Source organism: Bubalus kerabau, chromosome 6 (assembly GCF_029407905.1).
Source record: "Bubalus kerabau isolate K-KA32 ecotype Philippines breed swamp buffalo chromosome 6, PCC_UOA_SB_1v2, whole genome shotgun sequence".
NCBI lineage: Eukaryota > Metazoa > Chordata > Mammalia > Artiodactyla > Bovidae > Bubalus > Bubalus kerabau.
In genome coordinates this window covers 87,715,975-87,743,465 of record NC_073629.1, presented here as the reverse complement: position 1 = coordinate 87,743,465, position 27,491 = coordinate 87,715,975, and the positions used below count along the sequence as shown (strand labels likewise).

Below are 27,491 nucleotides of genomic sequence, written 5' to 3'. Positions count from 1 at the left end.
GGGCGGGGCCCTGCCGGGAAAGGAGCAGCTGGACCAGTTTCCTTGGCTCCTGGACCGGATGCAGCCCCGTGACTAGGGCGGAGGCTGGAGAAATACGTGCCCTGGGCGCACCTGTGTGTCCTCTGGGCCAACACTGGTTTGACAATGATAAGACTAAGGGCTCTAGGTCAGCGGTCGCCGGGCGTGCGACTTCCGGCTGCTAAATCAGGCGAGCGGGCGCGGCAGCAGCGAATCAGCCGATAGGTAGAACTACAAGAGGCTTTGGACATCCTGTAGGTAGGTAAAGAAAAAGGAGGGAAGGCGCGGCGCCCAGAAACAGCTAGGTCATCGCACCACTGTAGTTGCAAACGCGCCTTTTGCGCTTTATCCTTGCCCCCTGCCCGGGGCAGCAAGGTTTGGTAGAAGGAACCAGGGACTGAACTGTATTGGAATTCAGTCCCATCTATCGGCTTTTGTGTTCTGGAGCAGGTAACTTCCCCTGCCTATCAGAGTACGGGATCCTGCTCAAAGCGTGGTGTGAGGAGTCGTGAAACCGCCTAGGAACAATGCCTAGCACATGAGTAGGTGCTCATAAAACGGGGTTCCCTTTCCCTTTGTTTCAGACCCAGGTCTCACTCCCAGCCCGGAAGGTGCTCCCCAGAGGCCACCCTAAGACCGTAGGATCTGGATGGCAAGCGTCCTGGTTTGATAATAACTCCAGAATCAATTTGGGCCTCTTTGACAAATTATCAGATAGGGTGGGACGTGTGGGAGGATTCCGAAGGCTGCCTTAGGGTCCTGTTTCTGTGATCCTAGGAGGGAATTTCAATGCATTCTTTGATTCACGTTATTTATTTATTCACAGCTTCCTATCAGAACCGCTTTTACTGCCTCCCCCGGCGACGTTCCCGGCCCGCCAACGTTTCTTTCGTCCTTACAAGGCCAGCTTCCACCCGCTGCTTTTGTGTAAATAAAGCCTGGCCTTCTGCCTGCAGGTTGCCGCCAGAAGCCGGCCGGTGGGGGAAGGGTTCGGAACCGGTACGACCGCCTCAGCCGCGCCGGGAGAGGCCCGGAGTCCGCCACGCTCAGCCGTCGCGCGGGGGCGGCACTCCGGGCCCCCCAGAATGAGCCAAGCGGAGAAACCCAGCACGAGAAAGTCCCCACCCACCTGCACCCTCTTCCGTGGATCACCCCGCGCGTGGCAGGCCCTTGACAAATATCGTCCTGAATTCTCCCCGCGACCCTGGGAGTATCCTCCCCATTTTATAGACGAGAGACTGAGGCTCACCAAGTGTAAGTGGCTTGACCGAGGTCCCATAGGCGAAAAAAGTGGCAAACCAAGAACTTCTAACCGAATATACCTGGCTGCAAAACCCAGTCTTCTCCCACCCCACCGGTCACCAGTGAGACCGTAAAGGTCTTAAAGGAGAAGAATAAAAAAAAAAAACACACACACACGAATCAGATTAACAGATCGTAGGGAGTTGAAAGGGCCTTCCAGAGCTGCTGGTATTTCAAACAAGTGGACTCGAACCACAGGATAAGTAACAACCTACTTTTCCTGGGTGACCAACCATACTCTTTTTTTTTTTAATTAAAAATATATTTATTAAAATAGATTACGATGGAGAAGAATATAATTTTCAAAATAATGATAGCTGAAAACAGAAGACTTAAATGTCAGGCTGTTTCCACCTCGCACACCTTTCGTTCGATTGCACACACATTCTTGACATCAAGTACATAAACAGGCAAACTGAGGCCCAAAACCAGTCCCACTGAGAGCGAGAGGCCGAGTGGGAGGAGAACCGAGATTTCCGGGCTCTCGGCCTGGGGTGCTTTCGGCTGGGGGCGGGGGTCCTGTTTGTAAACAGGTGTCCTTGGACAGCCACTGCCGATTTTTGTCACTCTGCCAACCGAAGGGACGATTCTGAGTAATCGCGAGCAGTCAGCGCAGCTGGGGCTAAAAGCGAAAGGGACGCGCGCGCGACGGGCCCGGGAGGGCGACGGGTAAAGCGCGCAGGCGGGGCCGCCGCCGGGGTTCCCGCAGGGCGACCGTGCGGTAGGCCTCCTCCTGGACCACTCTCGACGGCCCCGCCCCGCGCAGGCGGCGGGCGCTGCAGGCCCCGCCCCTGCTCCCAGCCCGGGGGACCCATCCCGGACCTGAGAATCCCGGTCCCAAACCCCTCCTCCCAAAAGGGGCTAAAAGGTGCAGGGAGCTTTTGACCAGCCCGTCCAGCTTCAGGTCCTGGGACCGGCGGCCCTGTCCTTGCGCGTGGAAACAATCAGGTACTTAGGCTTGACCTTAAATCCGCCCCTGGTATTTGCTAACACTAAGGTCTTAAGAAAATTACTTAAACTCTCTCTCTCTCAGTTTCTGCATCTGTAAAATGGGAGTTAGCGAGTCTTACCTCATGTAATTGCTGTGAGAAGTAAATGTGTACCTAGCTGTGAAGGTCTAGAACATTAAAAAGAAAAAAACAATTAAATGCTGTTTTACTGTTATTGCTAGGCGGGCCTGGGTGGGACTCTCAGGCCAATTCAGAACTGGATGACCTGGGCAGATGGACTTTCTTAGTTCCCCCACCTGGAAAAGACAGCTTCATTACAATCGCCATCACAGGGTGGGGATGAGGACAGACGGCCTCCCCAGCATCTGGCAAGACCACACGTGGTTATGTTTGCAGCTCTTATTATTTGCCATCATTGTCTTAAGAATTTTGCACTTATTAGTGCCTTTCATCCTACACAATTACAGTATGTCAGAGATATTACTATTTTCCATTTCACAAATAGGAAACTGAGACAGAGAGGTTAAATGATTATCTAAGGTCACTCAGCTACTAAGTAGGATTTGCACAGAGCTGCAAAATCTGGCTTCCTATTCCGTGTTCCTAACTCCTACCAGATGTAGGAGGTAGGGTCTGGGGATGCAGACAGGAATAACGATGGCACACAGCCATCTCCTCAACAAAGGGCAAGATCTCCTTTCTTAGTTTTCCAGCCTTCCTTGCTTATTCTTAAGCATTGTAGGCACTTTATCATATTTTATATGTGCATTGTGTGCACTGGGGCAGGGAGCTATTTGACATTGTTAATTTCCCTCTTCCCCTATTTTTGTGGTCTAGTTACAAGTCTTTACTTGGAGGGTGGACATTAGATGTTTTAGGCGATAGAGAACTTAGTGTCTAATAGGTGCTCCCCATACCTGAGTTCCTCCTTCCCTGTACTTAGCGAACACACTAAGGCTTAGACCTTTAAATAATAATGATTGCTTCTGCCTCTGAAAATTACTGTCTGTGCTGTGGGGTTCCCAGAACTGAGGATGAACTTACTGTATTTATCACTTAATCATTTCCAAAACAGCTTATGACTACGACATCTTTAATCAAAGGTGCAGAATTCTCCCTCTCCAGCCCTCCCTCTTTGGGGCGCCTGTGATAACTCTTGCTGTAAATGACTAAAGCTATTAAATATAGAATGTAGATCTTCCTGCGATGCAAGTGTAAGCTGTTGTTATATTCATTGCTTAAATGTTATGATCGTTTCAAGCTTGCCTTTTGCATATGAAGCCTTGAGTTAAATGTGGAAAGTAAGGGGGGAAAGTGCTTAACGGTTGGAAATAAAAGCATGCAGTGGATAGGTTTCCAGAGTAATAAAAAAAAAAAAAAAAGCTTTAAATTTCAGATTTGAATCCTGGTCTGGTTCCAAGCAGCATGCCCTAAATTCCCATCATCCAGCAATGCTGTATTCTGAGAGTTAAACCACCTTTAGACAATGCAATGAGCTCAACTGATGACAAAGCATTAAATTGTGAGTTTCTTCTTGAACATGAGATAGCTGTGGAGAGGGTTCAGCAAATGGTAGACACTCAAGGGAAGCCTTTATGATTAGGGACTGGGACGCAAAGAGACCACTGAAGATTTTCCAGTCAACTGATTTTTATTGAATACCTACTATGTGCTAGATGCTTATAAGTCCATTATTTCAAATTAATTGCAAAATGAACTTGTGAGGAAAACATCATGTATAGAGGAAGAAATTGACACTCCAAAAAGTTCATTAACTTGCCTGTCTCACCAGGGAGTAAGTAGTATAATCTGAGTTGCAATTTGGGTCTAATCTTAAATTCAGCAGCTAATTCACTGCACCTCTCTTCTTTTTCCCATATGCCTGGCTGTCAGTCATCTTAGACCTGGAGGCAAGAATCAGAGGGGACTTTAAGTTGCCCTCAACCAGGGTTTCTCTGCCTCTTTATGAAATCCAGGTCACTGTAGATAAATGCAAAAGCCTTTTCTGAATGAGTTTCAAATTCAAAATAAATATTATGATTCAAAACAAAGCAAAGGGACAGCATTTTCACATTTTCAGGTTTTTTGTTGGTTCTTTTGCTTTGCAGCCATGCCCTGTGGCATCTGGGATCTTAGTTCCCCCATCAGAGATCGAACCTGTGCCCACAGCCCCCTGCTTTGGAAGCCCAGAGTCTTAAAACACTGAACTACCAGGGAAATACCATCTTCAATATTTTGTTTTTAAACCTAATAAGCCTCTTCAGAGCTTCTGGTTCTAGCTCCTCACCTCCACCCAACCCAGTGAGAGCTGCTCACTCCCCTCACCTCCTGGTCAATTCCTTCCTGGGAAGTAGAGCCCAGAGGAGAATGAATTGCTAGTGACATGGTCAGCACCTGAACTCAGGTCTGACTGCCTGGCTCCCTTCATGTGTGGTGTCTTTTGTTTAAACACCCTGCTTGCCTCTCTGGTATCTCACCATGCCTTAGCTCAGGGTCCACACTTGAAACTGACTTGATCACCTGGAGTTCCAGAGTGTGTTATCCTTCCAGGCCTCATCCTCTGCCTGGAATGCTCTCAACCCCTTCCCCACACCTCCTGTTTGCTGGGTAAACACCTATGTATCAAGATGCAGCTGAAATGCAGCTTCCTTAGGAGGTTTTCTGGACTCCTACATATATCCAAGTGAAGGGACTAATTCTTCTTTCCTGCCTGCCTGTGTAGAACCATCTCCTGGCATTTGTTATACTTACATGTTATTGACAAGTCTCTCCCTCTCAATCACTTATGACCTCCCTGTGCATCTTCCCACCACCACTCCCCAAATTGTGGTGATTGAGATGAACCAGGTTTTTGCATTTTTTTCAGCAGACTACCTGACATGTAGCAAACACTTGGTAAACGTGTGTGCAATAAATATATGCATACACACCCACATTGAATGTCACCATCAGATATTTTTATAGCCTTAAATCTTCACCCAGGCTCTAAGCAATGAGGGAAAACTGTCCTCTGTTGAAGCAATGGGGAGCCACTGAAGGTTTTTGAAGTAGAAAGCTCCTTGATCCACAGGTAACATAGAGACCTGCTCAGGCGATTGAAACTATCTCCCAGTTTCTAGGCCTTTAACTTTGTAGTATTTTCCTGGAAAGACTTTATAAATAAAAGGAAGAGAGTTTGGGGAAGAGAGTTTATTCTCATTCATTCTTTGTTTATTAAAAAAAAAAAAATTGCCTGCTAACCCACAGGTGCTGTTTTGGGCACTACCGATATATCAGTGAGCAAAGTAGACAAAATATCTCCCCTCATGTTATTTCCATTCTCCTCGGGGAGAAAGACATAAGTAAATAATAAATGTCTCAGTTCAGACTATGAAGAAAGAATAGGATCACAGAAGGTAGATGGAATGGAGGAAGGGCAGACTATTTTAGATGGGGGATCAAGAAAGGCTCTTTGAAGAAGTGGCATTTGCCAGGGCCTGGAATGCAGTGAGGGAGGAAGCTGGGTGAATATCTGGAGGAAGCATATTCTAGGCAGAGAAAGTAGCAAGTGCAAAGGCCCTAAGATGGGTGGGTGGCGGGGGGCAGGAGAGGGGGTCGGTCCCAGGGGGGTAGTTCCAGGTTGTTTTCGATGGCAGCTGTTGGTGAAGTTGATTGTTTGGTAGGTGGGATAAAATCAACATGCAGTTTATCCTGAGTTCAAGCCAGCTGTGGGTGGATGAATAAGAGAATGAATGAAGCATGGTCTATCAGCCAGAAAATTGGGCTGAATTCCTCGGTCAGATTTTTATAGCTTTCAGTCAACAACAAAATGAAGGCTTTGGAGCAAAGTATAAGAACAATATGATCTTTAAAATGAATTTCAATGACCAAAATAGAACAAAGTCAGAGTGAGTTTCTGAATGTAAAATAGAGGGTATTTTAGTGTTATTCCTTAAAGAGCAATCTGCCAAACCCATCCCAACTTGAATGTACAAGTTGCTCCCACTGTAATTTTGGGGCTAGCACTGAGATGCTACCTGCAGAGGGTAGTTTCAGCTTGGTCCTGCGGGTGGACTGTGGAGTGTGGGTTACACTTCAGTTACCCCCACCCAAGGCTTAAGGAGCTACAGCACTTGACTGGCCTCCCAAGAATAGCACTGGCCATTGAAGTCATACCAGACCACACTAGTGGTCTTCCTCACACCACCAATACAGAGGAATCCCACTGGAATCTGGTCAGAATAATGACATTATCTAGTATGATAAAACAGAATGAAACAAGGTTGAACTGGACATTCTTTTGCCTTAGCTCTGCCTTGTGCATGTAGTATTCATTATACTCTAATGCTTTTAGGACGCAGGACAGTTATGGGAGAGCCAAAGACCCAGTTCTGAGGCACAGTTTGCAGCCTTTGGTGTGCTTCCACTCAGCCCTGAGGGTGGATAAATACACATTTTAATCCAAGAGGGCAGGGAAGCAATGTGGAGGCAGAGGGACCTGAATTCAGATTCTGTTTTCATTTTTGACTCTGTGGAGTGCTGTGTGACCTTCAGCACTTTACTTAACGTCTCTGAGCTTCAGTTTTCTCTTCTCAGTTGAGTTCAGTCGCTCAGTTGTGTCCGACTCTTTGTGACCCCATGAATCGCAGCACGCCGGCCTCTCTGTCCATCACCAACTCCCGGAGTTCACTCAGACTCACGTCCATCGAGTCAGTGATGCCATCCAGCCATCTCATCCTGTGTCGTCCCCTTCTCCTCCTGCCCCCAATCCCTCCTAGCATCAGAGTCTTTTCCAATGAGTCAACTCTTCGCATGAGGTGGCCAAAGTATTGGAGTTTCAGCTTTAGCATCATTCCTTCCAAAGAATGCCCAGGACTGATCTCCTTCAGAATGGACTGGTTGGATCTCCTTGCAGTCCAAGGGACTCTCAAGAGTCTCCAACACCACAGTTCAAAAGCATCAATTCTTCGGTGCTCAGCCTTCTTCACAGTCCAACTCTCACATCCATACATGACCACTGGAAAAAACATAGCCTTAACTAGAAAGACCTTTGTTGGCAAAGTAATGTCTCTGCTTTTGAATATGCTATCTAGATTGGTCATAACTTTCCTTCTAAGGAGTAAGCATCTTTTAATTTCATGGCTGCAGTCACCATCTGCAGTGATTTTGGAGCCCCCCAAAATAAAGTCTGACACTGTTTCCACTGTTTCCCCATCTATTTCCCATGAAGTGATGGAACCAGATGCCATGATCTTCGTTTGCTGAATGTTGAGCTTTAAGCCAACTTTTCCCTCTCCTCTTTCACTTTCATCAAGAGGCTTTTTAGTTCCTCTTCACTTTCTGCCATAAGGGTGGTGTCATCTACATATCTAAGGTTATTGATATTTCTCCTGGCAATCTTGATTCCAGCTTGTGCTTCTTCCAGCCCAGTGTTTCTCATGATGTACTCCGCATATAAGTTAAATAAGCAGGGTGACAATATACAGCCTTGACGTACTCCCTTTCCTATTTGGAACCAGTCTGTTGTTCCATGTCCAGTTCTAACTGTTGCTTCCTGACCTACATACAGATTTCTCAAGAGGCAGGTCAGGTGGTCTGGTATTCCCATCTCTTTCAGAATTTTCCATAGTTTATTGTGATCCACACAGTCAAAAGCTTTGGCATAGTCAATAAAGCAGAAATTGATGTTTTTCTGGAACTCTCTTGCTTTTTCAGTGATCCAGCAGATGTTGGAAATTTGATCTCTGGTCCCTCTGCCTTTTCTAAAACTGGCTTGAACATCTGGAAGTTCACGGTTCACATATTGCTGAAGCCTGGCTTGGAGAATTTTGAGCATTACTTTACTAGTGTTGAGGTGAGTGCAATTGTGTGGTAGTTTGAGCAATCTTTGGCATTGCCTTTCTTTGGGACTGGAATGAAAAGTGACCTTTTCCAGTCCTGTGGCCACTGCTGAGTTTTCCAAATTTGCTGGCATATTGAGTACAGCACTTTCACAGCGTCATCTTTCAGGATTTGAAATAGCTCAACTGGAATTCCATCACCTCCACTAGCTTTGTTCATAGTGATGCTTTCTAAGGCCCACTTGACTTCACATTCCAGGATGTCTGGCTCTAGGTGAGTGATCACAACATTGTGATTATCTTGGTCCCAAAGATCTTTTTTGTACAGTTCTTCTGTGTATTCCTGCCACCTCTTCTTAATATCTTCTGCTTTTATTAGGTCCATACCATTTCTGTCCTTTATTGAGCCCATCTTTGCATAAAATGTTCCCTTGGTATCTCTAATTTTCTTGAAGAGATCCCTAGTCTTTCCCAGTCTGTTGTTTCCCTCTGTTTCTTTGCATTGATCGCTGAGGAAGGCTTTCTTCTCTCTTCTTGCTATTCTTTGGAACTCTGCATTCAGATGCTTATATCTTTCCTTTTCTCCTTTGCTTTTCACTTCTCTTCTTTTCACAGCTATTTGTAAGGCCTCCCCAGACAGCCATTTTGCTTTTTTGCATTTCTTTTCCATGGGGATGGTCTTGATCCCTGTCTCCTATACAATGTCACGAACCTCCGTCCATAGTTCTTCAGGCACTCCATCAGATCTAGTCCCTTAAATCTATTTCTCACTTCCACTGTATAATCATAAGGGATTTGATTTAGGTCATACCTGAATGGTCTAGTGGTTTTTCCTACTTTCTTCAATTAAGTCTGAATTTGGCAATAAGGAGTTCATGATCTGAGCCACAGTCAGCTCCTGGTCTTTTCTCTTCTAGAATGCTTAACAATCCCCAGGCCCAGACATTTCCAGCTCATGGTCTTATTTCTCGGGGCCCCCAACTGTGTGTCTATAATGTATCTGAAACAACAAAAATGATAATTTATGTTTTTCTGGAACTAAATGAATTCTGGTTGGACTGTGCATAATTGATATTCTTGCATTGTAAGTCATTGTCTTTATTTGTTTTGTTGCTTGTAATTACAGGATCTTGATCAAGAAATTTGAAATACGTTGGCAGAGGAGTAGTGTTATACTTTTCTTTAGAACTGGAGGGAAACTTTAAAAAAGGGTGAGGGAAGGGGAAATAAACTCAGGTTCATTTAAGATGCACTTATGTTGTGGGTGGGGTCCACTGTTGGATCACTCTTTGCCTTCTGTTTGCCAAGCAGACTTAAGAGTCTGTGAGAGTTACCTTTTGATACCAAGATTTGGAGGTGGCAGTAATGGGGGATCTAAGAGCTGTTGGAGGAGAGGGGACCTGAATGTCTAACACACTGGTGGGGCTTCTTAGGGACATGCCCACTCCCAAGTGATTGGCAAGCCTGCTAAGTTTGGTGCTGAATGAGTAAGTGGATGATTTGTTCCATGTCGTGTGATAGCAAGCGCCTGCTTTCTAGTCCCAGTTCCACTTCTTGGGGAAGTCCCTTACCCTCTCTGGATTCTGTTTCTTTCACCATACAGTGGGGAGCATCAGACTTGCCCATCCTACCTTCTGGGGTTGTTTCAAGAATCAGATGCTATACAAAGGTACCTGTCTATTACCTGTGAAAATGCATGGAGCAAGTCAGATGAAGAAATCATAGGCTCTCTGCAACCACTTAGTACGAGCTCAGGAAACTCTTATAACTTTACTAAAGCCTCCGTGTTTTTTTTCATCTGCAAAATGGAGATAATAACCACCTATCCTTCCAAATTCATAGGGATCCAATGAGACAGTATGAGAAAACATCTTATAAATTGTAAAGTGCTGAAAGAAAAATGAGGAATTATCGTTTTCCTCTTCCTCATCCCCTTTGCCAGTATTACATCCCCTGGTCCCTAAGAGGACCTGCAGGGTGGATGTGTTCACACCATCCTCATCAGGCTGCTGCTCTGCCCAGAGCCCCAGCTTTCAAGTCAGGGAGGCTTCTGCTCAGTCCCCGACTCCACCGACTACTAGCTGCTCTGTGACCCTGGGTGAGTAATTTAACTTCTCTGAGCACTTCTGAAAACTCAAGACAATGAGACCTACCTCAGCGCTGTTTGTGATAAAACCCAAGCAGGAGAGCATGTGCGTATATCCAGAAGAGCATCTGTTTTAAGTTCAATCCCTGCTGATTATTTCTTTTGCTAAGCCCTCCTCCCCCACTTGGATCTTCAGACTTAAATCCACAATGAGGTGGCCATCGTAGGGAGGTTTAGTCTGGTTTATTCCTGAAGCTACTTGTCACATGCTAAGCTGAATCATGGTGAGTTGCTGAGTCTTTTTCTCCAGTAGACTGTGAACTTCTAAGAAGGACACGTGTGGCTTGCAGCTGTAGCCCCTGGTATAGGGTAGCCATGGTGGTCTAGGCACAGGAGAAAGAATACAGACGCTGGGTACACAGATCTGGGTTTGAATTTCTCTCCACCGCTTCCTTGTGGTTGAACCCTGGACAGATCGTTGAACTATGCTGAGATTTGGTTTCTTCATATGACCCTAACCAAATGGTGGTGCCCATATACCGGGGTTGTTGGGAAGTTGGCTATAATGCATGTAAAATGGCTTGCGTGGTACCTGGCACGTCCTTGGCTTTAGTGAGTAACTCTTGACTGAAAAACCCCGCCCAGCCTTGCATTCTGTCCCTGATGCATGTCCTTTTCCTGGACAGAAGGCATTGGAGCATGATCACAGGAGTGGCACAGCAAGGGGTATGCCACTTGCCACATACCCTTTGCCCTAGAGAGGAAGAGTATTTTATTAAATATTTCTGACATTGTTTAGAATTGCCTGCACATGGTGACAATTAAAACAAGATTGACTTTTATTATATGTACTTTTTTAAAGTTTGCTGCAGATAACATCCCCCTTATTACCTGCCTCCAGAGTAGACTGCTCCTATTCACCATCTTTGCTTCATCACTGGCTCTCAAAATTGAGAGAGACATGGTGTGGGATGGGGGGTGGTGTTGGATGGGGAGAAGATGTGCTATGATTACAAAGTGCTACAGTGACTGTCTGTAGAGGTGGGTCTGTGGCTCTGTAGGAGCACTGAGGTCAAAGCCAGCCACCCACCCTGGTTTTGGGGCCTAGATTTGCCAGGCAAAACTCACAGAGGAGGAGTCTTTCAGCTGGACCTGTAGGAAGAGCAGGGCCATGCCAAGCAGGGAAGAGGAGGCAGGGCTGTCGGGTGGGGTGTAAGTGAGAGCGCCTGCCAGGCACAGAGTTTTCACATTGCTTGCAATATTCTGGGAACCTCACGTAGGAGGGTTTAGTTGGGGCAGATCCAACAGGACATATTACTTGTATTTAAAAATCTCCCAGGGAATGTTCTCTAAATTCCCATTTTCTTACAGGTCCTGGAGAAGATTCTAGCCTACTGCTCTCTTGTTCTCTGAGTGCAGAGCTCGGTGGAACCCTGCCTTGGCCCATAGCCACTAGAATATTTCTCAGGGAAAGCCCTTGGACCAAGAAGTCTGTTTTCTCTTTTCTTTGGAAACTATGGTGCTCTTTACAAAAACAAAGGCATTTGGATTCTATTCAGGAAAAATATAATCTACAAACAAATAGCCTTGGAAAATCTGTGCCTCACCCTGAGTGCCTGGGTCAGGCACAGGGAGAACCACGCCCTTCTACTGCTTTCTAACTGGAGGCCGCCTCCTTTGTCCTCTTCTGTATGTTGTCTCTGGCCATGTGGAGGGCAGCACCTCCTTTCCATGCTTCTTCCTTCCCTGCTGTTCAGGGCCCCCGTCTTGCTCTGCCTGGAATGTTCTTCCCCTCCCTGTTTACAAGCCACTAATCTTCCTTTGAGACCCCACTTCAGCATTTCGTCCGCAGTTCTGATTTCCTTCAGAATAGCTCGTTTCTCCTCTATAGTGTTGCTCTGGATAATTTAAAATGTTAAATGTTCTTCTTTTTTTTCCCAAATAACAATCCATGATCTTATTTTTAAAAACTATAATCATTATAATGGTTGCCAACTTAAAGTTTTGCTGTGTGCCAAGCAATATGGTACGTAATGTTACTCACCTCAGATGCAAAGTCCTTAGGACAGAAATTGACACAAGTTCTCAGTCGATGTTTCTTATTATCTTAATTCTCTCATGGCACTTGTAACAAAAACAGTTTGTCATTGTGATGCTCAGGTTACTGCTCTGTGAGCTTCTTGAAGGTAGAAACTTTGTCTTCTTTCTCTGATGTCTCCAAGCATGTGGATATGGGAAGGGTATTTGGTAATTGAACATTTAGCCTTTGAAACTGATGACTCTTTGTAAAGGTATATTCCACGAATTCCCGAATCAATAGAGTAGCTCTAGCCTAAAGAATTTATGATAAGAGAATCAGGAAATCTGGGCTTAATTTGTGTTCCATCTACCCACTAACATTGTGACCTTGGATAAATTAACCAACCTTTTGTGAGTCCCAAACATCTATTTTCCATAAAGGGGTTAATAGTCCCTAGCTTGCCTTACTCACAGGTTTGTCTTGAGCATCAGATGAGCTAACACATGGGAGAGTTTTGTGAATTGTGAAGTATTTTATATATGTGACGCATTATTGTTAGAATCACTTTGTTCTTTATTGCTGTCACCTTCAGAGTTGACAGAACATGAATCCACAGGTAGCTTTAGTTGGACAAATACCAACATGCCGTTTGGGTTTTCATAAATTCTAAAAATGTTCTTGATGTTTGAGACAGCATGATTTCTTTTCAAAGCATGTGTCTAAGACATTAGTATCAACCTTTCTAAAGGTTTTTAAATGGTACTTAATTTTTACCACTAGACTGCTTTAAAATCTATGACCCTAAATGTCAATTATGTTCCCTCTCAGGAAATATTCTCAGAGAATTGTAATCAAACAATGTAGTATTTACTGGAGCTTGATGCTAGGGAGTATAAGGAGGAGTAAAAAGACATATAAGACATGCCTTTACCCTCAAGGAGCTTACCACCTCATTTGGGACCTTGGGCTGAGTTACAGACTTGTGGGCAAAGTATGTCATCTGAGAAAGAAGAGATTCCCCTATGTTGAGGTTGTTTGTGAAGACTTCAGGGAGAAATTGGGCCTTCTGCTAAGCTTAAAGGAGGGCTAAGGTTTAGACTGCAACCTTGGGAATATAATTCATAAGTCAACACTAGAATAGACTAGTGGTGCTAACATGTTCTTTCAGCAGGATTGTTAACTTCTTTAGTTCCTGGTGGATTTGGAGGAAGATATGAGAACATTCTAGAAATGTATTCACTGACAAATGCCTGAATCCAGAAAGCAGGTAATATTTTGTGCCTGGAGATTTCATGATGCTGCTGCTGCTAAGTCACTTCAGTCATGTCCAACTCTGTGCAACCCCAGAGAAGGCAGCCCACTAGGCTCCCCCGTCCCTGGGATTCTCCAGGCAAGAACACTGGAGTGGGTTGCCATTTCCTTTTCCAATGCATGAAAGTGAAAAGTGAAAGTGAAGTTGCTCAGTCGTGTCCAACTCTTAGCCACCCCATGGACTGCAGCCTACCAGGCTCCTCCGTCCATTGGATTTTCCAGGCAAGAGTTCTGGAGTGGGGTGCCATTGCCTTCTCCGATTTCATGATGAGGAAATATAAAATTTCTTCTTAAAAAAATTTTTTTTTCAGTCACGATGTACGTGTCTAAAAGACGTCAGAGAAACAGCTGGTTACAGAAAATTGTAACACTCTAGTTCCAGCATAGTAATAACAATGAATACTCCTGGATCAGTAAAGCCAATATACATTGCTAAGGATTGATAATATTAATAATAACTCAAAGAGGAAATTAAAAAAAATACCCAATTGTAAACAACTTAGAAAAAAAGAAAATGAGAACACTAGGTCTAGGGCTTCCCTGGTGGCCCAGTGGCTAAGAAGCCTCCTTGCAATGCAGGGGACACTGGTTCAATTCCTGGTCTGGGAAGATCCCACATGCTGCAGAGCAACGAAGCCTCTGTGCTATAACTACTGAGCGCATGCCCTGCAAGTACTGCAGCCCGTGCACCTAGAGCCTGTGCTCTGCAGCAAGAGAAGCCATGGCGATGAGAAGCCCATGCACCGCAACAGAGTAGTTTCTGCTCACGCAACTAGAGAAAGCCTGTGTGCAGCAACAAAGACCCACTATAGCCAAAAAATAAAATAAATAGATCTTTAGAACACTAACTCGAAATATGTACGTAATGCAACCAAAGCCATAGTCAGAGGTAAACTCATAGCCTTCATGCTTTCATTTAAAAATAAGAATACATGAAAAGAAAGCAACTAAGTGTCTAAGAATTTAGAATATGGGCAGCACAAGAAAACCAAAAAAAAAAAAAAAAAAAAAAAGGCAGTACAAAAAAATGAGGATAACAAGTGAATTAGAAAATCAGCAAAATAATAGAATTCATTAATAAATTCATGAGCTGATTCATTGTTGGGGGAGGGAGGAGTAAAATAAGCAAACCTATAGACAATCTACTTAAGAAAAAAAAGAAAAAATAATTGATACCTGAAAAGTTTCAACAATTTGTAAAACACCTCCCCATTCCTTATCAATCTTGGTTCCTAAATTAATCCTATATGTTATATATTTGTATCTCTACTTTGCTAGTGATCAAGCTAAGAATAAAAGAAATGAGACTACTTTTTAGGGTCACGCAACTAGTGAATGGTAAAACTATGATTTGAACCCAGCTCTTCTAACCTTGATGAATATTCTTTCAGTAATCTCATAGCATGCTCTTGGGATAACTGGAAGAGAGAAAGAGTGAAACGTTTCATTTGTGTGTATTAGTTTTCTATAGTTTCTGTCATAGATTATCACAAACCACATGACTTAGAACAACAGAAATGTATTCAGTCAGAGTTCTGGAGGCTAGCAGTCTGAAATCAAGGTGTCATCGGGGCCGTGCTCTTTCTTAAGATCCTAACAGAGAATCGCTGTCTGTCTCTTCCTGGTTTCTGGTGGCTGCTGACGGCCTTTGGTGTTTTTTACACTCTAATCTTTGCCTGCGTCTCACATGGCCTTCTCCATGTGTTTCTTCACATTGTCTTCCCTCTATGTATATGTCTCCTTTGTTTTAAGCTATAGGGTTTTGCTTTTCAAATTGACGTGTTTTTTTTTTTTAGTATGATCTCATCTTAATTGTTTAATTGCTTCTGCAATGACTCTATTTCCAAACAAAGTCACATTCTGAGGTCCTAGGTAGATAGGAATTTTGGAAGAACACTATGCAACTCAGTGCAATGTAGTTAGTTTTTATGATTATAGTTTAAAAAATCTTTATTGTGTCCCATCCATATAATGAATCTATGCATGCATGCATCCATCCAGCCAGTGATCATTTACTGCATGTGTGCCTGTGTGCTCAGCCGTTAAGGTATGTCTGACTCTTTGCAACCCTATGGACAGTAGTCCACCAGGTTCCTCTGTCCATGGAATTCTCCAGGCAAGAATACTGAAATGGGTTACCATTTCCTTCTTCAGGGGATCTTCTTGACCCAGGAATTGAACCCATGTCTTTTGCACTGGCAGGCAGATTCTTTACCACTGAGCCAGCTGGGAAGCCCGATCATTTACTGAGTGAGGACTTAAAATGTGCCAGGTACCTGATTACATGGCCCACAACACATAAAGAAAAAGACATTTAAATCTTAGGTGGTATTATTAGGTTTTGCTAAGCTAGGAATACTCATTGGAAGGACTGATGCTGAAGCTCCAATACTTTGGCCACCTGATGAGAACGAATTCACTGGAAAAGACCCTGATGCTGGGAAAGATTGAAGGCAGAAGGAGAAGGGGACAACAGAGGATGAGATGGTTTGATGGCATCAGCGACTCAATGATATGAGTTTGAGCAAGCTCTGGGAGATGGTGAAGGACAGGGAAGCCTGTCATGCTGCAGTCCATGGTGCTGCTGCAAAGAGTTGGACATGACTGAGTGACTGAACTGAAGCTAGGTACAGGTGTGAATGGTAGTCCTACTAGTCACACCAATTAGAGTAACCGTTCATATGTGCTTTAAGAGGGAGGTAAAGTGGGGAAATTTCAGAGGTTGGTGACCTGGACCCTAAAATAATATCAGTCTGGTCACACTGATCAGTGTGGCCGCTGTTAGAATGCCTAAGAACACCTCAGGTGTGTTTACATGGGATGGGATGGGGCGAAAAGTAAGGGCATGGGAACGCACTTCTAATACTTGAAGGGCTGCCAGCTAGAGGAGTCTGGGTCTCTTTACTGGGTCTCTGGCTAAAAGGGCCACAGCCAATCGGTGGAAGCTACAGAGATTTGTATTTCAAATCAGTTTACAATTAAAACTAGGATTGTCTAAAGCCAACTAGGAGTGGGTGACGCTTGTACGTGCATATTGGAGATTTTTTAAATTTATTTTTTAATTGGAGGAAAATTGCTTTACAGTGTTGTGTTGGTTTCTGCTGTGTAACAGTACAAATCGGTTATAATTATACATGTATCCCCTCCCTCTTGAATCTCCCTCCTCTCCTCTCATCCCGCCCCCTCTAGGTCATCACAGAGTGCAGACTGGGCTCTCTGTGTTATATAGCAATCTTTAAGCAGCCACAGCTGGGAAGAGACAGCTCATCTGTTGGAGGCGCTAGAGGGAGACTCGGCGGGGAGAAGATTGTGAGCAGATCTTATTACTTGTGAAGATTCTAAGCCAGGTTCTAGCTGGTGATCTCTGTTTAAAAATTGTAGAAACACATACTTTAATATTGCTTTATACAAACACACTCTGTTTCTCAATATACAGTGGTTTTCATAAAATGAAGTCAATTTTATGTGCCAGACACTGCTGGGACCTAGCAATTCGCTCTGAAAAAGACCTGGGCCTCAACCCACAGGGACTCATAGTAGAGTGGGGGAGATCTAACACAAAATAGAGGCAGCCAGCTATGATAATATACTAACTCAGCTCAATAAATATTTGAAGAATGAATGATTGAGTGGTTTCCTTCCAGGAATAGTTTTTGTTGTAGTCATAGCTTTGCCTTTGGGCTTCCCTGGTGGCTCAGCAGTAAAGAATCCACCTGCAGTGCAGAAGACACAGGAGACACGGGTTCTATGGCTGGGTTGGGAAGATCCCCTGGAGGAGGGCATGGCAACCCACTCCAGTATTCTTGCCTGGATATCTCATGGACAGGGGAGTCGGGTGAGTCCTTGGGGTCACAAAGAGTTGGATAGGACTGAAGCGACTGAACACATATGCACACACGTAGCATTGCATTTATCATAGGGTGAGCAACCATCCCAATTTGCTGAAGCCCAAGAGGCTTCTTGGGACATAGTACTTTCAGTGCTAGAGCCAGGAAAGCCCCAAGCAAACTGAGATGAGTAGGTCACACTGTTTTATAGGCCTTTTAAAAAGGAGGGAAGACATAAAAGCAATGACAATAATGGCAGTAACAACAGTTAGGGGAGCAGAGAGAGGGGCACACAGTGTAAGGAGGAACCAGGCAGGGCTCAAAGCTTCATCCGGGTGGGGACCGTGTCTGTCTCGGTCAGACAGACCAGCACCCAGCCCAGTGTTTGGCACGTAATCAGAGTTCACTTGATATTAATTCAAATGCATGAATTAATTAACACGAGTCAAAAAGCATTTGACTTTTTTTTGACATTTTGAGCCAGGCCTTGAGGGTTATGTAGCATTTTACCCAAAGGGATGTATGTAGAATTTTCCAAAAATAGAGAATTTGGGTATAGTAATTGGTAAATATGATTTTTAGTGGAGTCTACTATTTTCCTATGGCTATTAATATAGTTCTTGGGAAAGCCCTTGAAACAATACGTCTATTATATTTCCTCTTCTTTTTTTTCCATCCTGCTGACTCTCCCCCTCCTTCCTTTTCTATTTCCTTCCCTTTTCTCTGTTGGAAGAGATAATGCTTTTTGCAGAGAGGATACCACTAGGAGCTCTTTCAGAGGAAGTTTAACTGGCAAATCAACTGTCTAGGAAAACAGTCTGCTTGGAAATGTACTGAGATGCAGGTGGAGCAGGAAGGATGAGATTTGGCCAAAGAAGGACAAACAGTCTGGATGGTTGGAGCAGCCTGGGAGGAGGAAGAGGGAAGGACATTGTGGCTGGGTAGGGCACTTGGGGTCACCTGGTGGAAGGTCCAGTTGCAGGGTCACGTGTACCATGCACTGCTCTGCCTTGGGTCACACAGGTGTTTCCTACTGAGTTCTCATAATGGAGGACAAAGCATGAGCCTTCCTCCAATGAAAGAAAGAGAGATGTTTATCGATCAACTACTAAGTGCCAGGCACCATTGGGTGCTTTTATCTGTATGATCCACACACATGCATTTTGAAAGGTGTTAATATTATCCCCATTTTACTTGTAAAGAAACAGAGGCTTAAAGATATTTGATGATTTGCCCAAGAAGTTAACTAGTTAGACTTGGGTCTGTTTGACTTTGTAACGGTGGTTTCCAACTTCTCATCTTCCTTTTATAAAAGCAGAACCTTTCCCAGCCTCCTCCCTCTCACTTCCTCCCTCTTGTCAACGGCAGTGGAGCCTTCCTCACCAAATGCACCCTGTAGTCCCTTCCACTAGGCTCAGGGCACCCTGTCCTCCTTAGCAACAAGTCAGGAGCTTGCTAGCACTGAGACATTAAATATATTATTTCAACCTGGCAGACCCCTAAGACTTTGTGATAGTCTTTAACTTCCATTCCTTCTCAGAAATATTTCTAGCAAGCATTATTGTACCGTGACAATGTGCTTCTTAAAGGTGCATAATTACTCACAGGTGGAGCCTGGGGAATGTTATAAGCAAACAGTCAAACCATCTCTTAGAGCTCATAGCCATGATTTATTAGCAAAATGGAGAAAAACAAACACCAGATTTTAGTCCAGGAATAGTCATTACTAGCCATGTGACATGAGTTTCTTTACTTCTTTGGACCTCACTTATATTATTATCGGTAAAATGAATGAATTAAACTTGCTTTGCTTCCCTTGCAAAACCATATTGAGAGATGACCTTGAGTGAAATAATACATCATAAGTCAGAAAATAAAAGACAGAGGAAGGATGTTAGCTTTAAAGTCCTTTATGAAAGGACTTCCTTGGTGGTCCAGTGGTTAAGACTTCATTTTCTAATGCAGCGGGTGCAGTTTTGATCCCTCTTGGGGGAGCTAAGATTCCCACATGTCTAGTGGCCAAAAAAAACCCAAAACACAAAACAGAAAGAATATTGTAACAAATTCAGTAAAGACTTTTAAAATGGCCCATTAAAAAAAAACTTTAAAAATCATTTATGGAACAAAGGGAACACAAATAAAACATGAAATATTATTTTTCTTTCTTGGTAGTTAGTCAATTTAGGTAGAAGAAACCTAGTTTATGCCAAAAAGGGGACTTTATTTGTTCAGATGAATTAAGGGCAGAGGTGGGGCCAACCTCGGAAATGGCTTGATCCGGTTCTCCAGTCCTGCCAGAAGTCCTGTCTGGCTCACTGTGATTCTGCCTCATTCTCTCCTGAGCTTCAAGAGCATCCCATGTGTGCTGGGTGCCACAACTGCCCAAGCTCCAGGCTTGCCTTCCAACTTCTGCAGAGTCTTTTAATTCATGAAATATAATATATACTTTACATGTATATAATGATGTAGGTACAGTTTAGCCTTCAATTTTTCTCAACTGGCTGTCAGAAAGGAAAAAGAGTTCTTCCCTACAACCTGAGGTAGAAAAATCCCAGGGAAGCCCTGTGATTGGCCTGGGTGGGTCCTGTGCTTGCCTTGGACAAATCCCTGTGACCAGGCATGAATATTACCATTGTTCCACCTCAAGTGGCCAAGGGGTGGAGAAAGCACAGACATGGTTACACTCAGTTGTATTCACAAAAATGGAATTTAAGCAATGAAAGAAAGGGGATATTTCTTCGGAAATATGAAAAGGGGATATTTCTGCAGGCTTCTGGCTTCTCTAAGATGTTCCATCTTTGGGAGCACAGGCCTGCTTGGAGTTATAAGGGGGGAACTCTGCACTGATTGCTCTTTGGATATCTTGCCATCCCTCACTTAATGTGAGTTTGGCTCAGTGTAATGTATAGTATAAGCACCTACTTGCTTCATCAAACTTAGTATAGAGAATGGAGTGAAAGGAATTGGCTGATGAATGAACTTTGACTGTGTGTTTGTAAAAATCCCAACAGAGTAAGGAAGACAGAAATTGAGTAAATGTCTGTGCTGCAGAAGATAAGTCCAGAGTACCCAGCAGCATATCACAGAGACCAAAGGATGCACTGACATCAGCGCCATCCAGGGTCATGGATGGGAGGAAGGCCTTCTCAGCAGATGGACTAGCATGTTTAATAGTTCTGGGGTTAGAACACACACAGTGGAGGAAGTCAAAGAGGGCCAGTGTGTCTTCATATGAAGAGCTAGGGGAGAGTGGCTCAAGATGAGGGAGGGAGGGGCCAGATCAGGTATTTGGATAAATACTAAATGCTAGGGTCACAATTCTCTCTCTTTCGTCTCTTTGGCTAGAGTTGGCCTGTGATCATTCCAGGAGGCCTGTGGTCTAACTCCCTGGCCTGCCTCATCCTATCATGGCATCTCCTTTAAGAGCAAAACGAGCAATGGAGGGAGCTTCAGCATCTGGGAAATAGTTGCAGGGCAATTCTCCCTTTCAAAGAGCTAAGCTCTGCTGCTCATAGTACTTATTAATGGTAATCATCACACTGGACACCTCTATTGCCACACAGCAAGCCAACCTTCAAAGTTGCCAGGAACAATAATTACTCCTCCCAGATCCCCTAGGAACAAGGTAAATATGGGTCTGAACACGAGATAAGGAGTCATAAACTCCTGGAAATCAGATTCCTTCTCTGTGGCCTGGAGCAGAAAAAGGAATAGGCACCCCAAAGCCCCTTTTGGCTGCTGATTCCAGAAAAGGTAAGGCAGACAGAAGTAGAGAGGTGAGCTGAGCAATTTTATTAGAAGGTGGGAGGTGCACTTTTATGATAGAAAGGGCTACTGAGCACTGCCCATCTAGACTTCAGATTCCCCTTTTACGCAGAAAGAATATAAGGGTCAGGCAGCAGGTGCTGGGACGAAGGAAGGGGTTGGGGATAGCAAACACTTCCCATGAGATGGCACTCATCTGGCATAAAGAAGGCCAGGCCAGGTCCAACCACTTGGCTTGGAGCTTCTGGGATGGGAAAGACCAAACTCTGAAGACATTCAGGCCCTGTCTCTTGTGCTGAAACTACGACCTGTTAGGTTTTTGGTGACTCAGAAAACCTTGTTCAGGTTTTGTTTGGTTCCCTGCCCCAGCCCTCCCACTGTCCCCCAAATGCACTTGTTCAGCATTCACAGGTACTGTGCAAGGTGGTAGGGATATGACAGCAGAGAAACATGGACCCCAACTCATGAGCTGGCAGGGAAATGGATGCATGAATAAATGATTCCAGCTCAGAGTGATGTGCTTTGGGAAGGAAGTGTAGGGGATGAGGGAGTTCAGAGACAGGGTGCCCTCCCAGGTTAGAAGGACCTTGAATGTTCTCGAGAGAGGCTCAGGCAGCCTTCTGAACTTGTTCCATTGAGTCCAGTTATCCTCTGGAAAAGAAGCCTTTCCCAATCACCTCAGCCCATGTGCAACCCAGGCCTCCTCTCCTGAAATCCTACAGCTCTGAAGGTCTGCTCTTAAAATCCTACAGCACGTCACACATATACAATGGAATATTACTCAGCCATTAAAAGGAATGAAGCAATGCCGTTTGCAGCGACATGAATGGACCTGGTGATCATCATACTGAACAAAGTAAGTCAAATAGAGAAGTAGCCTACGCCATCCTTTATATATGAAATCTATAAAGAAATGATATAAATGATTGAGAGTCCCTTGGACTGCAAGGAGATCCAACCAGTCCATTCTAAAGGAGATCAGCCCTGGGATTTCTTTGGAAGGAATGATGCTAAAGCTGAAACTCCAGTACTTTGGCCACTTCATGCGAAGAGTTGACTCATTGGAAAAGAATCTGATGCTGGGAGGGATTGGGGGCAGGAGGAGAAGGGGACGACAGAGGATGAGATGGCTGGATGGCATCACTGACTCGATGGACGTGAGCCTGAGTGAACTCCGGGAGTTGGTGATGGACAGGGACGCCTGGCGTGCTGTGATTCATGGGGTTGCAAACAGTCGGACACAACTGAGCGACTGATCTGATCTGATCTGATTTACAAAATAGAAACAGATTTAAAGAATGAACTTATGGTTGCCAGGGGGAAGAATGGGGGGAAGGGATAGTTAGGGAGTTTGGATCAACATGTACACACTGCTGTATTTAAAATGGATAACCAACAAGGACCTACTGTATAGCACGGGGAACTCTGCTCAATGTTATGTGGCAGCCTGGATGGGAGGGGAGTCTGGGGAGAACGGATGCATGTATATATATGGCTGAGTCCCTTTGGTGCTCACCTGAAACTATCACAGCATTGTTAATCAGCTATACCCCAAGATAAAATAAAAAATTAAAAAAAAAATCCTACTGTACTTCAACAGGGGCTGCAATGCAGGAGACTGCCTGCAATCCAGGTGACCTACATTCGATCCCTGGGTCAGGAAGATTCTCTGGAGAAGGAAATGGCAACTCACTCCAGTATTCTTGCCAGGGAAATCCCATGGACAGAGGAGCCTGGTGAGCTACAGCCCATGGGGTCACAAGAGTCAGACATGACTTAGGGACTAAACCACCACTGCGCTTCAACAGACTTGTGTTTTAGGCCATCTCTTTAGGCATGAAGTTTTATGCTCTGAAGGAGAGAATGAATGGCAATAGCTATGTTCCCTTATTATGTTTGATAAGCATTTTGCAGTTTACAAAGCATGTTCACAGCCATCCCCTTATCCTAGTTTACCAAGCAACAGCTCGTGCCCAGTGAGTCTGAGAGGTGGGTAGCCACCTGTGAGCTCTCATGCCGATGGACAAGTCAGGGTGCGGGTGGTAGGCATTAGCAGCCAGGGCATCCCTGTGATTTCTAAGACTTCCCATATGTGGTCCTATTCAGTCTTCACACCAGTTCAGTGAGGGTGGCATCTGCCCCCATCTATAGGTGAGGGAACCAAAGCTCCCACAGGTCAAGTCATTGACCAGCATCCCACAGCATGGGGAATCCAGCATCCCAGCTTCATGGGGAATGAAGCTGGGCATTCCCCTAGCAGGGGCTTAACTCCCTGCCTATTCTCTCTTGTCTACACCATGCTATGCTGTGTTGATCTTGGCATTCATTTCTCAACGCCAAGAGTATAGAAGGAACTTAGGAAAAGTTTGATGTTCTGATTTATTAATGAGTTTTCTCTTTCTGAGCTTCCCAGATGGCTCAATGGTAAAGAATCCTTCCGCCAGGCGGGAGACAAGGGTTGATCCCTGGATTGGAAGATCCCTTGGAGAAGGAAGTGGCAACCCACTCTAGTATTCTTGTCTGGGAATCTCATGGGCAGAGGAGCCTGGCAGGCTGCAGTCCATAGGATCTCAGAGTTGGACTTGACTTCAAAACTAAGCAGGAGCAGCAGCCGCAGTTCTCTTTCTGCCTCATCTTCTTGTTCTCAGGGCAGGCTTGCAGAGGTGAGGGGAGAGAGTTTTGTCCCTGATGTCCTGACCCCCCCACAGACACTGATGAAACATCATCCCTGACTGAACACCTGTTTTTTTTTTTCCCTCCCTGGAATATGTCCAGGGAGGAATAGGATGTTAAGATGTGGGAACGTTGACTGTCCAAGGTGGATGCTTCCTTCCTGTCCCTCCTCTCCGGTCCTGAATATCAGGTGCCCAACTACCAAGAATAACTCTGCCTGCCAGAACATCCCCTCTCTTGGCCAGAGCTAGGGACACGCTACCCATTTCTCATTGGCCCAGTTTTCCCAGCATCCTTGCAGGTCAGCACTCCCAGATCCATTTCATGACCTCATGGCTTCCTTTCTTATTTACCATGGAATCTTCTGGTTGTCTTCACTCGATGCCCCTCTGCTGAGCCAGGGACGCACAGGTCTCTGGGGGTGTAGAGTTGAACACAGCCTCTGCCCTCGAGACATTCCCAGGCTAGGAGGCCTTGAACATTTCAATCAGGGTGAAACAGGTAGATGGAAGGAAGTGTGGGGCTTGCAGCTTCATGAAGGAAGAGCACCTGAGCAGGCAGGGAAGATTTTGGGGGAAGTGGTCTGTGTGTGTGTGTGTGTGTGTGTGTGTATGTGTGTTAGTTGCTTAGTCGTGTCCGACTCTTTGCAACCCCATAGACTGTAGCCCACCAGGCCCCTCTGTCCATGGGATTTTCCAGGCAAAAGTACTGGAGTGGGTTGCCATTTCCTTCTCCAGAGTGGTCCATGGGCTCCAGCATAAAGGATGCCCAGAGACTTTCTAGGCCAAGAGGCAGAGGGAAGGAATTAGACGAAGGGGAATGTTTAACCATTCCTTGGTCCTTGTGCCCTTGATGAACTACACAGATGTGTACATGAATTTTGTGGATGGCCCCTTAATATGGGAATAGCTCATGTGCCATGCTGTGTGTGTGGCTTGGTTCCTCATTCCTGAGTGCCTCTGTCACCCCTGACTAGTGTCATGGTTTCCAGTTCCCTTCTCATCTTTGAGCACTGACTCTGAACTTGTTCTATTTGAGCACATCCTTCATAAAGTAGCAGGCAGCATGCCGCTTAAGAACAGTCTTCGGGATTTCACCAGGCCCAAGTATGAAGCATATCTTTGCCACCTATTAACTAGGAGAGCTCAGGAAAGCTTCTCTGAGCCTTAGTTTCCATATGTAAAACAAGATGGTCATAATACCCTATCCATCTGTTTGGGGGATTTAGATCAGATCGTGAATGCAAAGGACTTGACACGGAGTCTGACAAGCATGCAATAATCATCAGCTGTGGTCATATGCAAAGTGTGGCCCAAAACCAAATATAGGGTGACCTGAAGGAGCCTAGCAGGAGCTGGATTGTTTCCTCCTGGCCCAACACGGACCTTCTCATGCGGCCAAGGATCACGGTGGCGCTTTTGGCAGGCACATCCCCTGCTGACTCACCCCAGTTTGCCCAGTCCCTGGAAACCTTAGGCCTCATTCTCAAGGGCTATACTGCTAACTCATGTCTCCCTAACCATTTACTGGAGCCATTGGTGTTAAGAAGTCTTGTCCAGGGCCTGACATTTAGGCTAGTGAAATTCTATTCTGCCGGGAGTACATTTAGCCCATCTATCAAGTCTGTCTGGAATCTTGGTTCTGACACCGAACACTTGCTAGCCTGTTTCCTAGCAGGATTTTCCCCCTGCCCTACCCATCCAACAGACTATGGCTAGGAAAGCTTTTTGAAAATGTTGTTTTCTTCATATTCCTCTCCTGTTCAGAATCTTTCCATGATTGCAAAATAGATAGGGCCTAACCTCCTTAGCCTGTTGCACAAAACTCTTCATGACCCAACACCAACCTACTTTTTGAATGTTCTTATTCTATTTTTCCTGCCCAAATAGGGATGATAATCATTCCTATAGCATAGGATTTTTGTGAAGATTAAGCGAGTTCATAATGGAAAAGCACTTAGAACAGGGCTTTTAAGAATTGTGAAGGATCTACAGTCTTTCGTCATTTGCAAAATAATAATTTAACCTGGCACAATTTCATGTCTGCAAGGTTAGAGGCAGGGATTTTATTACAGCAATTGCAATAGTCAGTATATCAGTGTTTCTTCTTTCTTTTTTTAATTGAAGCATAGTTGACTCACAATACTATATTGCTTTCAGGTGTGCAACATAGTGATTTGATACTTTTAGAGATTACATACCATGCAAAGTCAACTATATTCTCTGTGCTGTATATTATAGCCCTGTAACTTATTTATTATATAACTTAAAGTTTGTGCCCCTTAATCCCCTTCACCTATTTTACCCATCCTCCCATCCTCCTCCTCTCTGGCAACCACTAGTTTGTTCTCTGTATCTGAGTCTGTTTCTGTTTTATTATAAGTTTGTTTTTTAGATTCCACATGTAAGTATAAATATACAATATTTATGTTTCTCTGTCTGACTTATTTCATTAAGCAAAGTATCCTCTAGGTCCCTCCATGTTGTCACAAGTAGCAAGATTTCTTTCCTTTTTATGGCTTAGTGATAGTCTATTGTATGTGTGTGTGTGTGCATATATATGTGTGTGTGTGTGTATGGGTGAACCAGGTCTCTTGCATTGCAGGTGGATTATTTATCGTCTGAGGCACCAGGGAAGCATATGCTGAGCGCCGAAGAATTGATGCCTTTGAACTGTGATGTTGGAGAAGACTCTTGAGAGTCCCTTGGACTGCAAGGAGATCCAACCAGCCCATTCTGAAGGAGATCAGCCCTGGGATTTCTTTGGAAGGAATGATGCTAAAGCTGAAACTCCAGTACTTTGGCTACCTCATGCAAAGAGTTGACTCACTGGAAAAGACCCCGATGCTGGGAGGGATTGGGGGCAGGAGGAGAAGGGGACACAGAGGATGAGATGGCTGGATGGCATCACTGACTCGATGGACATGAGCCTGAGTGAACTCCGGGAGTTGGTGATGGACAGGGAGGCCTGGCGTGCTGCGATTCATGGGGTCGCAAAGAGTTGGACGCGACTGAGCTACTGATCTGATCTGATCTGATATATATATACACACACACCCATATATATGTGTATATATATGCCACCTCTTCTTTAGCCATTCATCTGTCAACGGGTGTTGAGGTTGTTTCCATATCTTGGTTGTTGTAAACAATGCTGCAATAAATATCCTTTCCAGTTAGTGTTTTCATTTTCTTTGTATAAATACCCAAGAGTAGAATTACTGGATCATATGGTAGTTCTGTTTTTAATTTTTTGAGGAACCACGATTCTGTTTTCCACAGTGCATCAATTTACATTCCCACCGACAGTGCACAGGGGTCCGTTTTCTCCACATCCTTGACAACATTTGTATTTTTGTGTTTTTGATGATTGCCGTTCTGACAAGCTCAGTTGGTAAAGAGCCTGCCTACCCATGCAGGAGATACAAGGGACATGGATTTGATCCCTGGGTTGGGAAAATCCCTTGGAGAAGGAAATGGCAACGCACTCCAGTGTTCTTACTTGGAAAATTGGATGGACAGAGGAGCCTGGCAGGCTGCAGTCCATGGGGTGGCTAAGAGTCGGCCACAACTGAGCATGCACACACACATGCACTCTGATAGGAGTGATATGGTTTCTTATGACTTTGATTTGCATTTTCCTGATTATTAGTGATCTTGAGCACCTTTCATGTGTCTGTTGGACTTGTGTCTTTATGTCTTTACAAAAATGTGTATTCTG

The 27,491-nt window shown here is 44.7% G+C and overlaps 1 long non-coding RNA gene across 5 annotated transcripts; it reads left to right on the top strand.

The window, feature by feature from the left end:
• Nucleotides 1–32: 32 nt before the first annotated feature.
• On the top strand, nucleotides 33–26,965 carry LOC129655380 (uncharacterized). Of its 5 annotated transcripts, none has more exons than XR_008715959.1 (4): nucleotides 286–560; nucleotides 845–2,268; nucleotides 21,851–21,954; nucleotides 26,376–26,965. It is a non-coding gene; the product is annotated as an uncharacterized LOC129655380 (long non-coding RNA). The 5 variants fall into 5 exon arrangements; XR_008715960.1 differs by having other exon boundaries at nucleotides 26,360–26,965; XR_008715958.1 differs by lacking the exon at nucleotides 21,851–21,954 and adding an exon at nucleotides 7,965–8,103.
• The last annotated feature ends 526 nt before the right edge of the window (nucleotides 26,966–27,491 follow it).